The following is a 13274-nucleotide window of genomic DNA, read 5'->3' on the forward strand; positions in this document are numbered from 1 at the left end:
TTCAATTGTTAAAAAAACACATTGAAATGTGAAAAACATCATTTTAAACGTAACTTAACGGTAGATTTTTTTACATAACTGTGTCCTGAAATTACTTCAACAATGTGTGGAGCCCCTAGCGGTATATTTCCTCCGCGGGGATCGGCAATGCGCAGCACGATTAAACTGTTTTGTTTCGTTCCAATACGTATTGTATCCATATTTTCTTTTTTTCACTACATTTTTATTGCCATACAATGCTAACTACTGAAATAATACTAGGCACTTACTACGTCCGCGTGTGTTTGAATCTTTGATACCACATTATTTTCCATTAGAAGGGGAATTTTAAATACCTTTGACATTTTTAATGTTTTTCAAAAGTCGTAAAATCTATTTACTAGTGCCGTAAATAACTTTAAACTCCTTTCTTTACCACTACTTAATTTAATCCTATCATTAAAATCCTTAATCATAGCTAATTATATCTCATTAGCTGAGACGTTAATAGGCCGAAGTGTAATAAACAATAAAATAAAAACTTTTCTATCATAAACTCAGATCATATTAGGAATAATTAATTTTAATTAATACTTGAAAGGTGTTAAGTACTTATTCAAAACAGTAAAATAACTATGGCTAATCAACAGTAATAAACCTAATATCTCAAGTTTAATAATCATTTATTATTTTCCCTCGATAGCTTTCATATACCTCGTGTTTCGCCTCAATTAAACTTGAGTTTGGTCATGCTCAGTGGTTCCATTGAATACTATGGTTTATTAAGATTCCTTAGCGATAATAAGACACTTAACTAAGTACATGGAAAGCTGATTTAATAGGGCACCTACTGCAAAATTAAATTTACTTCGGCAACATACCGGCATTATACCTAAATGCAAAGACGTAGTGCATGGAGGCACTAGGTGGACCGACGATCTGGTGAAGGGCGCGGTGCCTGGATGCGGACAGCGCAAGACGGTCTTTATGAAAATCCTTGGGGAAAGCATCAGTCCAACAGTCATTATTTTGTTGGATGAAACGAAAACGAACGAACATACGCACATGTCTAAAAAAATCTCAAACTTATTTTACGATTTGTAAGCTGTACTTCATTTAATTAGTTTTGGTAAATAAATGTCTTTTGACTTTGACTGATGAATATACGAGTGTTGTAGTTGAAGATTTATGTCCCCAAATCAAGAACAAAGACTAATTAAGACTGAATTTAACATCTCTTGACCTTTTTATTCTGACATCAACATCGTTTTAATATCTGCGCTGACTTTTCATCAAAACATCTAGAAACAATAAGACTCGTATTTCAATTGTTTTTGTTTTTGAAGTCTTAATATTAATATCTAAATCTGTCTGTCTTCATAAATCCGTTTTTCAGCCTCAGAGAATTTTCAGCCCACAGTTTTGAAGTGTGCACTTAACAAATTCGTACATTATTAAAATATTCAAAATAATTTCGTTAACTGCTTGTTATTTTAGATCTATCGCTAAAACGTAGGTATATTGTTTAATTTTTAGTGGCTTGCGCTCATTTGCCTTGTGGTTATCTTTAACTTTCTGACATACGAGTTTTTTAAAGATAACTAAGCCAACTAAAACTTACAACTCGTAATTGAAAGTGCGCTAATTCAATTGTATTTTTCGTTTTAAAAATCCTTTAAGAACTCAAGTAATATACCTACATAGTCTGCTGATTCAACTTCACACAGGTAGGTACCATGACTTTGTAAAACTAAAGGTTTTCAGTCTTGTCGTGTGCTTACAGCCGACAGCATATCACACTATACATACATACATTATGTTATAAGCACCTACTCATATTACAACTAGGTAGTTGTGGTGGTAGGTAGCTGGTGTTTTATGTACCTAGGTATATAACAGCAGTGTTTAAGTTCAAGTAATATAATCCCAGTCTTCATCAGACCCGCAGCCACGATAGCCCATTTACTAAAGCCAAACGCTCACTGGCGAATCTCATGACATCGACACTAGATGGCTCTTAGCGATTTGGCGTCTCGCCAGTGACCGCTCATCCTAATTAGGTTCTAGGAAAATGAAACGGGCTTGGATGGAAGGAACTGAAAGAGGTTTGTGCCAGATGTTTATACAGAGCCAATTTAGATGACTACCTAATGCTTTCTTGACTTTTATGGTCAGTTCAACTGAAGAGAAGTGAACAGTCTGACGGACAAATTCAAAAAAATCGACAGTGTGAACTGCACGCTTAATTTTTGGATGTGGAAATCAGTTTAACTCATCACTTAGGAGAAACTTCTTTTATGTTCGTTCGTTTCAGCCAAAAGACGTCCACTGCTGGAGAAAGGCCTCCCCCAATGATTTCCACAAAGACCGGTCCTACGCCGCTCGCATCTATCTTCTATGTATCAAAACTCAAAACAAAAGATAATCACTCTGTTATTTTCGAACTACCTAACTACTATTTATTCCTCTGATCCTGAAATAAAATCCTAAAATTTCTGCATTTATTAGTAGCATTAAAGAAAAAAGGAAATTACATAGTGGCAGTCCATGAGCAAGTTATTTGCTATGCTTAAGAAGTATTCTAGTTCTAATTTATTATACTTAGCGCTATTGTCTTTTCTTAGCTCTACAAAGAAATACAGGACTTCTTTATTTAATCCTAAATTGACAATTAGCCGCACTCATAAAAGTGTTTTTCTTATTTCCCCTACCGAAGAGCAATAACTAAAAGGAAGCGTATTTTTTCGTAGATAAGGGAAAATATTATTTATCGTAGGTACACCTCTTGTACCATAACATGAGACTACCTAATTTACTCAGATGAACGAGAAAACCAGGGAAATAACATTTTAATAATTTCCGCCAAATATTTTTTTTTCTAAATTTTACTACACCTTTTATCTAATTACTCGTATTAATAAACTTTATACTTATTTTTCCAATAAGATATAATAGACTTCAGTCATACGTACATATATCAATATTCTTCATAGTTTTAAAATCATACAAAGCTCTTAATTGACTATATTAAAGTCTATTTAAGTCAATTAGTGCTATCTCTATATCTCAAACCATTACATCTATCTATCATCATCTAATGTAATTTTATATGTGATAATAATAAATATATTACTTCGTAACTTTTATCGTTCTGCTTAATTCAGATCCAATTTGTATGACATATTTATCTGAATTACCTACTAAAGCTCTCGTCTCTAGATCCCACATTAGCAAGCTAAGATTATAACGAGCATTTCATTCGTTAGATTTACTGGTAATGTATTTACCTTTAGCCTGAATGTATCCTTTATTTACCTTTAGCTGAGTTTCATAGCCACTTATTAGTTTTGGTAACTTTTCCTGAGAAAGATTTCTTATTTTCAGAAAAGATCCTGTTTCGACGTAACGCTCGAGTATAGAATTAACTACCTTATAAACTACCTAATAGAGAAAAAAAATATTATTTGACTCATTTTGGGCTCTATGTCATTGGTATAAAGTTATAATGGATCCCTAATGATTCACGTTTATTCTAAACTCAACCTTTCATGAACAGTCTCTAGCGATGCATGAATTTTATTATTATACTAGCTTTCCGCCCGCGGCTTCGCCCGCGTGGAATTTTGTCTGTCACAGAAAAACTTTATCGCGCGCGTCCCTGTTTCAAAAACCGGGATAAAAACTATCCTATGTTCTTTCCCGGGACTCAAACTATCTCTATGCCAAATTTCATCAAAATCGGTTGCGAGGTTTAAGCGGGAAAGCGTAACAGACAGACAGACAGACAGACAGACAGACAGACAGACAGACAGACAGACAGACAGACAGAGTTACTTTCGCATTTATAATATTAGTTGGGATGAATTACTGTCGATTAATAGGTGTATATCGGCTAAGGTATCATTTGCTACACATACTTGGTGAGATTCAAAATTAACCGATAGCAGAAAACCTACCATTCTCTCGTACATAAAATAATCGAAGTTGGGCTTACATAGCCCGACAGACGAGCGGCGACAACGATTTTGCTATGTAATAACATATTGATGAACAGTAACGTCCACGGGCGTTCAAGAATGATACGACAGAACGTCTATAGACGTCATAATTTTTACTCGTTTTATATTGACACTACGCCCATAGGCAATGTATGTAAGTAAGTAGTGTCATTTGGGAAGTAATTCTTAACTTGTACTGTCCACCAAAGTGTTAATTCTAATACATTTATGATTACAACCGCCATGTCATATTCTCTCCTCACTTACTCATTGTATTCGTTTGTACCATATTACATTGTACTACCATACTGGGAACTCAGTGAAAATGTATGAAAACGAATTAATGTGTGAAAAGCCGATTGTTATCATTCACTACAACCATCAGATGTGATCACATCATATGCCATGGACTACAGATGAAGAAAAAGAAAACATTGCATTCGTTTCCCACGAGTAGAGCAACAATTGTATTTAATATGGTGTAATATTGCCAAATAAGATCAAAAAAGAACTTTTATGTAATAGTTGAGCTTATGACATCTAGAAGACGGTTGTCAAATTTTTATGGGACAAATTGAGACCCTTTTGAGGTATGTAGTGGAATAGGAATATAGTCCATACTATATTTTTGAAACGCAACTCTTTTCTTGAAGTGAAAATCCAAAACAAACATTCGCCGAATGGCCAGGAATATTCAGAACTAAACCCAACGTAGGTAACTGTTGCTGCTCTTTACAATACAGCTTACACCTATTCTCCCACACTGAATCCTGAAACAGCACGATATAAGGATCGGAAAGGCCGTATCGTTTTCCAATATCCGTGTTAAACAAACCTGCGTGTTAAAACGCGATGCAACTGACGCGTAGTTTATTTTCCAGCTTGAAAGCATACTTCGATATATCGGCAAAAGACAAAGAGTTCGAATTTATATAGCCCGCTTTGTCCCTGTACACGGCGATACGCGACGTTATCCTCTCATTTTTGCTACAATCCATTATTAGCTGCATCGGCATCGCCAACGAAATGTGTATCGTGTTTTGTCGAGGTAGAGTTTATTTTGTATTGATGATTGTCGCGATGTATAACGATGGAAATGCTGGGAGTGCAATTTCCCCACACATCGGCTTGTAACTCGTTCGGTTTTCAATTTGCGACGTTGCCTTCCAGGGCCCGTATTGCTGACGTGGAGAACAAGGAAAGCCCACTGACGATATTCAGAGTCGATCGACGTGAGCGCCCGTGCCGACACTGCAGCTATATCCAATTTTCCGGCTTTTCTATCAGGAATCAGGCGGCGAAAGTGAAGAGGCATCTAGATACAGCTTTTAGCTTCATTAACTGAGGATCTGACGCTGAAAATACCCGATTTATAGTTCAGATTTCAGATGATTCATTTCATTTACATATGGCTCAAAAAAGCATACGTTTACGGACCTATCAAAACGAATAGCAGAAAATAACCTTTAGTCACAAAAATGCGAAATATAGGTTAACGTGAGCCAATGATTGAGTAGTTCAAATCATGGCTCTGAGTTGATAACCAATGGAATTTTTCCTAAAAGACTCTAGATATAAGGGCGATTTACACCCAAACTTCAGGACAATGTATAGTCAAGAATAGATTGCAGCTCAAATCTAGCGTAAAGGGATTTATCTTCTAGGACGCCTTTGTGTGCGCTCGTTACGTTCACGCTGCGAATAAATTGAGTAACACTTACTTTGATTGAGTACTTCTGATTTTCTCTTTTGTTAAAGTATTATCGATGCCTTCTGTTCAAGGAGACCCGAATAAGGCCAACGACATATGAAACTAAGCAATGTGGCATCTTATCTGGATAAAATTGGTACGAATTTGCAAGAATACCTAATAAGTTCCTAATAAGTACCTAACAAGTTGTTAGGTTCGTTCGTCAAAAGTCGTGTTTCTAGGTTGATGAACTGATTTGTCATTTATTGCTAATAAAAATATTGATAGTTGTTTATATCGTGGATACAAAAAATTTACTACATTTTTACTGGGTCGCGCACGTATGTGGAAAAACAAGTGGAGGCCGCGTATCACCAAGCGCAGCTTAGAGAGTCCACCCAATCCATAAGGTAGACAGACGACCTTATAAAAGTAGCAGGAATTAAAAATCATTGAGAGAGGTCTATGTTCAGCAGTGGACGTCCTGTGGCTGAATGATGATGATGAGAAACAAATAAAAGAATAATTTGGTTTAAAGCACAAAACTAGATGTCCGTCTTATCCAGTACAATATAATTCTCGAAAATTATTGCAAATACAAATCGTCAAAATGGCAAATCTCGTTGTATTCACGCGGCGTCAACTCGACAAATCGCGAAACAAACGAACCCGCTCGGGGTGACTGCTCAATTCTGTGACTAATTGGGCGTAAACATTCGAAAAAAGAACATCCATTTCTCACACAAACAAATCAACGCTTTTCCGACGGCACTGAGAGACAATTTGTCATTTGTTTTTTCTATATTTTTTTACGATAGGTAGGTAAATATTGGAACTACTTAGTTGGAGCATTTTATACAGAAAAACAAGCTACTACTCGTCAAGCGCATAAAAACTATGTAAAAAATGTTGGGTAAATTAATTTACGCAAATATTAATTTGTCGATCAAGACGTTTTATTTACGTCAGCTCATACCTGTTCTTACTAAAAATATCCAAAGAAAAGCCATTTCACTTAGTAAAAAGCGTTAGCACTTAGCCTTAATCTGGAGCAAGCGACCCAGAAATATTGTCTTTATATACCAAACATAGTTGAAGCTGTCGGTTTGGATCTCGGTTTATATTATCCTCGATACAGCTCCCGGTGCACCGTATCGTTATATCCTAAGATAGAGGGGCAAATTAATTTTCTACGGATTTGTGCGACCCGCCGGCGTTGCGCAGGACGACGTTAAAACCTTTGGCTCCTATGGGTTTTGGTTTTACGGCAGTTTACTATAAAATGTGTGTATTTGACCAAATCTGAATTTAAAAATAAAAAGCCTAAAATGCGTAAAAAAAGAGCGAAGCAATCTTCATTTGTTAACTTAGGCGGCCAAGCTGGATTATACTCCCATCCGTGTACATAAGCATCTATCAGAACATTCTTCTTTTTACGTCAGTTTTCTTAAAAACCTTTTGTTACTCTAAAAATATACAAAGCCATTTCACTTAGGATAAAGCGTTAGCACTTAGCCTTAATCTGGAGCAAGCGACCCAGAAATATTGTCTTTCCATACAAAGCATAGTTGAAGCTGTCGGTTTGGATCTCGGTTTATATTATCCTCGATACAGCTCCCGGTGCACCGTATCGTTATATCCTAAGATAGAGGGGCGAATCAATTTTCTACGGATTTGTGCGACCCGCCAGCGTTGCGCAGGACGAGGTTAAAACCTTTGGCTTTGGGTTTTGGTTTTACGGTAGTTTACTCGTATCTTATCGACTTAACTGTTAAGTAACTTTCAACAGCAGGATTTTTTTGTAAAAGTAAGTCAGGATGATGCTTTGGATTGCGCAGTAGATATACAAGTAGGTGTATTGACTTTTGCTGCAAGTTTTGCGGAAATTATCCATATGGCAATAAGTATAACGTTTATTGACTTTGGTGTCTAATAAACATCTGGTTAATGGGGTCAAAATTACATATAAGTGTTAACAATAGTCTAGAAGTAAATATGTAAGAAACTAATTATTGATATGAATTTTGTCTAGAATATGACAAACTATGCCCTGTATCTGTGCACAGATCAATTACTTAACCTGCTCACTAAATCTCTAACATCTTAATTAAAGACTCCAACATATAATTAGTTGGTTATTAATTTCAAATCGTATACGGAACCTTCCTATTGAACTAATCGGAACCTTTCACAGTTTTGCGCGCTCCATCAATTGTCACCGCTGTCACAGACAACCGCTCTAAATCCCTCACAGGTATCGACCTACATACAGGGTGTACGGGACAGATTGGCAAACTCGAATAGTGAACTAAAAAAATCCGGATTCGACAGCAGTTTTTTTTTCGGTTATAAAGTCGAACGTTTTATTAATGCGCATACAAGTACAACACGTGTTTCCTTGGCAATGTAACATACTGTTAATTTAAATAATTGCCAAGCATAAATAATCTGCCATTATGCTAACTATTCACTAATAATCTCCAGCAGCAACATTAAGCCCACGAATTACACTAAGGTTTTCGTAGAAACTGGCTCCTATCTCAAATTCAAATTCTGTTAGTATTTTTTTTTCTTTGGACAATTTCACACAGCGCCACCTAGCCCCAAAGTAAGCAACTTAATGCTTGTGTTATGGGTGCTAGCTTAACGGATATACTACTTATATACTTTTTTTAATTACATACATATTATACATAGTAACACCCTGACCCGTCACAATAAGTATGTATTCTTTCAGGGCAATTACACTCATTCGAAACATAGCTAGCCCTACCACTACTTCGGGACAACATATCAGCTGGTGTTGAGAGTAGGTGACGGAATAAATTCAAACAATCTCATCGAGTTTAATACCTATTGCTTTACGATTGTAAAATTACACCTTTACTTAAAGTAGATTAACTTGATCGCAATCCTAAATACATAAACGCAGGTGTCTAAATCACCACCCTGTATTGAGGGTTGAATTTGAAATCGATTAACGCTTCATAGAGATCAGTGATTAGTGCGTAGTTACGATACAATGGCCCTTTCAAACGTTATACTCAGCCGAGCGAACGTTATACTTGCGATGTAAGGGATCCGGTAGATCATAGGTGTTAAGGTGGAGATTGTTATTGTATGGGACTTATCTGTATTACACCATGTGAATATAATAAGGCATTATTACTTGGTTTAGGTAAGTTTTGTCATAGAATAAGTATTTAATTGTTTTACTAATTAATAAACAAGATTTTGCAAAGATTTTCCAGTAAAAGAGAACATTTATAAAAACTTTTTCGCGCTGTGTGAAAAAATATTGAGTGTAAAATTGCTTTTTAGTGACACGCATTATTTGGCCATTAGATATTTTATTAGCAGTCGAATATTCATAAAAGAACAGACATTCGAATATTCGATATTAACACAACTAATTATTTCCTAAACGCCAACTAGTGAGCGCAAACAAGATTCAAGAAATTTCACCTCATTGAAAATCAAATTTAAAAAATAAAGAGCTAAGTTTACGACACGAAAACAAGAATAAAATTGATATTTTCTTCCTTCGAAATTTCCTTTCTTAAAAATACAAGGCGCCTTTCTCCTTGCGAATCGGATACATGGCACCTATTGTGCAAAGTATCTTGATACTTGTTCAATAGATATTTCAGCTGCAGCATGCAATGCCCCGTAGGATAGGAACGAATCTTCGGTACGATACAAACTAAAGAGCAAAGTGACGCTAGACTCGTAGATCTTTCAGTGATATTTCTGTTTATTCTGTTTATTTGTGTTTTTGTTAGAGTATAATTATGTTAATACCTCATTCGAAATCTTTTACCTCCACGTTCTTTTAGTAGGAGACTAAAGAAGTGAACACTATCGACTCATCGAGTTTTAATCGATTCCTTGAGAAACACCAGCATAAAATATGAAATCGCTTATAAAGCATGCATGTAATTTTGTGCTACTTTAATGCTCTGAAACTAAATACAGATAAAATATAATTATTTAATATCGCCGATCCATCGCACAATTTAACAGTCCAAACTTATTTAACTAAATGAATGGCCCAAATAATAACATCACAATAATCCATTGAAACAAACTAAATCCAAACGAATATTATAAATAATGGTCCAGCATGAAGCCAGGCCAATCCATCGGGCGATAGGGCTGTCACCGACTGTAAAAATACGAAACGAAACATCAAAGTAATTGGCACCCTAAAGAAACGAATAGGGGCAATTTTCTAAAATGATTTTAAGTCTGATGTGCTGTTGACTATGGCCTGGTTTTTTAATTGCGAACTTTTCAATTAAGCTCATACATAAGTAGATTTACATGAGTACTCTTAAGCTAAAAATTTAAAAAAGTACTATTTTCTATTCATTAAAGCCGTATGTATAAACTGTACCTACCTGTGATTTTTTAAGTTGCCCCACTCAGGTATTTACAAATAATGTAATACTGTCATAAAATTTTCTCAACCCTATTTGTATCTGTAGGTAATGAAGCGGAACGGTGCTATCATTTTAATTAAATTCATTAAATGACTGAGCATATTTCATTTATTAAATCTTCATCTGTCTACGCTTATTAAACCCTTGTTGCCCGCTCTCTGTCATTTAAATCAAAATATTGCTTTTGTGAAACATTGATCACCGTAGTTGGTTTTGATAAAGTAATTTTAGGTACTTTTTAAAAGACAATTGAGCATCTAGATTACTTGTGTTGAGATAATTGAGCATCGTAATTATTTTTTGTTTTTCATTATGGCTTCGTACGGCTAGCTCATTATAGCCAGTATCAAAAAAAGTACCTACATAATGATATTTTATTGCTTATCTAAGGCTGAGTTGTACCACCTAATTTTGACCGTAACTTTGACGATAACCGGTGTTTTTTGTATGGAGTTTGACAGATTTTTGACGTTTGTCAAAGTTAAAGTAAGATAGTGCAACCCAGCCTAAGTAGGATTCAGTAGACATTAGTTGAACATTAGGTATCTACATATTTTCATTCAGTACAAAATTAAATCTCGCAGAGTGCACTAACCTTAATATACTTTTGATGTCGACTGTATAAAAAGAGTGTCTAGCCTTCCTTTATTGACAAGGAAACAAGGACACTTTATTTACACTGAGCTTAACCTTTGAACGGGTCATTGTCTTGGGTCACTGTACATCCCAAATTAGTTGGCAACAGCTATATGAAAAGGTCGCCAATGGCCAAATAAAACATCTACCTACATGCAGGTTACTACATTTTTACTGGGTGTAAAGGTAGGTAGTATTAAGGCTTTTAAAGGAACGACATTGACATAACCTAATAACAATCCATTGCCAGTTCATTACGTACATTCAATTTATACTGTACGCCGTTTCGCGTAAGGCCCAGAACAGACGGTGAAACGCAACTGCAACGAAACTGCAACTTTGTGATGATTCTGATGAATGAAACTAAAACTGAAAGTTTCAAACTGGTCGCGTCATGTGTGGTCTCTCAACGGACGCTATGGCGGAAACTTAGATGCAACTCAAAAGTAACTAGCAGTTGCAGTTTCGTTGCAGCTGCGTTTCACCGTCTGTTCTGGGCCTTAAAAGATAAAAGAATGCAGCCAGTGTAGAATGAAGTGAAAGGAAAATAAAGAGTTACTATTAGGTGTCTCTTTTTATTGTCCTTACAGTACGGTTTTAGGACGCTCTCAGTTAACCCTAACTTCATTCTGGGTTCATTGATATGGCCATAGTAACGTGCTATTAGTAGGCGACGTTCGAGCGACGCGCGTAACATAATAACGATCCATTGCCAGTTCATTACGTACCTACATTCAATTTATACTGTACGCCGTTTCGCGTAAAAGACTAAAGAATTCAGCCAGTGTGAATAAAGTGAGAGAAAAAATACAGTGTTACTATTAGGTGTCTCTACCGCACTTGCAGTGTTTCAATGTCATAAAAGCCTCAATAAAAACTCATAAAAGTCATTTATTAACTGTAAATGGACTTTTAAAAAACGCTTTTACAGGTCCCAGTATAATTTTAACTCTACCACTGCTTCGGGAGAGTAAATGAGCCAATGCTGAGAAGAAACTCAGTCGACTCAGACTCACAAAGTTATAAAAACACAATAAAATAAACTAATAACTAATTTTAAAGGTGCAAAAACATTTTCTATACATATAATCTTATTAAGCGTGTTGTAGGTATTCCCACATTCGTTGTCTAATTTGTTCTTTAGATAATTATGTTTTTGCTGTATAAGGCCAGTCTCGACTGTCAGTAGTTACTAAACTGTTCTATTCACGCTATACGCTAACCAGCGTCGTATAAATATTCAACAGAGCGTCTCTCTCAGAAGCTAATTTGCTATTTTTTCCACATAAGGGCAAACACCTTGATATTAATCAAGAGTACTTGCGATGTTATTGCAAGCGGATCCCCTTAACGGAATGGGATGGAAAATATCTTGCATATACGCCGTAGGGTGATATTTTACACGAATGGAAAAAATAAAGCCAGGAATTTAAAAAAATCATAGTGGAGTCCATGATTTTTCCCTCTCAAGCCTACACGTAAAGTTATTGAAATTAATGGCAATATATTTTTAAAATTAAACTTATTTATTTTTTATTCAGTTCAAGCTTTTTTCATTAAAAGGTTTTTAAGGTAGTGCAGAATAGACCAAAATGGAGACTTACGCCCGCATTCACAAACATTACTATGAGATCTCACAGTACGCGTGGACGCACAGGGTCACACACGAACCAATCACAGAGCTCTATTCAACGCTGTGCGTTCGATTTGCTGCTTCACTTGCAAGCATCGTTTGTATACGGGTGTTATTGTCGAAGGCAAGACTCACTTTGGGTCGCTTTAACAGCAGTAACTTTTACAAAAAAAGTATCTTAATAGATTTGTCATACACCTCATTATAAGATACTGAACTGAGATCTATTTGATATGATAACAATAGCTAGTACAAAATAATCACCTTGTAATACCTAATCTATAACTTTCTTCCATCAATCAAATGTACCTACAAAAGCTTAATAAACTCACCTTTGTGTTACAGACCGTGAGATTGATCTGAAACAAACAATTAAATTGTAGTTGGTATAATAATTCTCATAACGTAATTCTTATTCGAGAGGTAAAATCTTAAAATAATTATACAGTAGCTAAGTATAGGTCTTATTCTGAATACTACCTTTTTAATTGTCTATTATCTGTTTTTTCTTCTTCTTCTTTTCGTGTTTTTTTTTATTTGCGTCGTTAACCGCTTTTTTCCCAAACAGTGCAAAATACTTATGGCGTGGAACCGGTATTGAGAGAAATCTTACATTATTTTAAATTCTTGGAAGCAATGTCAAGGGTTGAGGAGAATTTGAAAAAAATAATGAAAGTGACAAAATTCTAACTATCAAACATCAAAAAAATATAAACTAGAGTTAAACATAAAAGTGCACTACCATTGTTACGCATAAAACATTAATCCTTATAAAGACTAAATAACTCAACAATTATATTAATAATGCATAGAATGCTATCTTATTTCTTTTTCCCGAGACGTGCTACATGCAAATTACCCCTCTTTTTACCAAACAAAAAACATCAGATAGTCTG

Source organism: Ostrinia furnacalis, unplaced genomic scaffold, assembly GCF_004193835.3.
Source record: "Ostrinia furnacalis isolate ACB-3 unplaced genomic scaffold, ASM419383v2 OfSCF1862, whole genome shotgun sequence".
NCBI lineage: Eukaryota > Metazoa > Arthropoda > Insecta > Lepidoptera > Crambidae > Ostrinia > Ostrinia furnacalis.